At 32.2% G+C, this 805-nt stretch overlaps 1 protein-coding gene across 1 annotated transcript in view; it reads left to right on the top strand.

Moving 5' to 3' along the window:
* LOC103462737 (ras-specific guanine nucleotide-releasing factor 1-like) overlaps positions 1 to 805 on the top strand; it is a 25797-nt gene that overhangs the window by 1448 nt on the left and 23544 nt on the right. The window lies entirely within an intron of this gene.

Raw genomic sequence — 805 nt, forward strand, 5'->3', positions numbered from 1 at the left:
AATAGAGAAGTGACAAACCGGCTATGAGCTATACGTCAGCAATCACCTGAAATCCAGCTGCGGTCTCTTTAGCTTTCATCTAAAACAGAAGATAAAGACAATCAATTTTTTTTTTTCCTATTTTCATGTTGTTCGACGGAATAAGTGATTTTTTTTCAATGATATATGCACTTTAATTTTTTGCTAACACGCTCATAATTATATGTGCGTGCATATAATTAGCTTAGTCAGTCTGTATTTTTAAACACTTACATTAAACGAGCGCAATACAAAGTGCTTTACTTGAGATAAAAAGAAGACAATGAAAAAAAATGTCAAAAAAAGAAGAAAACTAATGCACCAAAGAAGACATTAATTTGTACTTAAATTTAAGTACAAATTTACAGAAATTTGTACTTAAAACTGAAAGACTAGGAGATACATTAGTAGGTGTATTCATGGACTAGATTGTTTTGGTGTTCTGTCTGCTCCACTTTCACATCAGCTTCAAGGTTTTCAGGTCTTCTCCACTGAACGTAAGACATTTCTTTGAAATGATACCTGTTCAGAAAAAAAAAAAACTTCCTTGCAATCATTGTTTTGTAGTCAATCAACACCTAAAAACAACAAACTGACTCAAACTGTTTTAGTAAACCACAAAACAAAGATGGCGGTGTTATGCAGCCTCTTAAAGTTTGCTTTTGTTGTGATTCTCTTGGGGTTGAGGATTAGGTGTTTTTGGAATATTGCGCTCAAAATTTAAATATACATAGGTTTTTACTGGCATTTTCTAATTTTACAGTCGCTCTATTCTTTACATAAAAAG

Source organism: Poecilia reticulata, linkage group LG3 (genome assembly GCF_000633615.1).
Source record: "Poecilia reticulata strain Guanapo linkage group LG3, Guppy_female_1.0+MT, whole genome shotgun sequence".
Classification (NCBI taxonomy): Eukaryota; Metazoa; Chordata; class Actinopteri; order Cyprinodontiformes; family Poeciliidae; genus Poecilia; species Poecilia reticulata.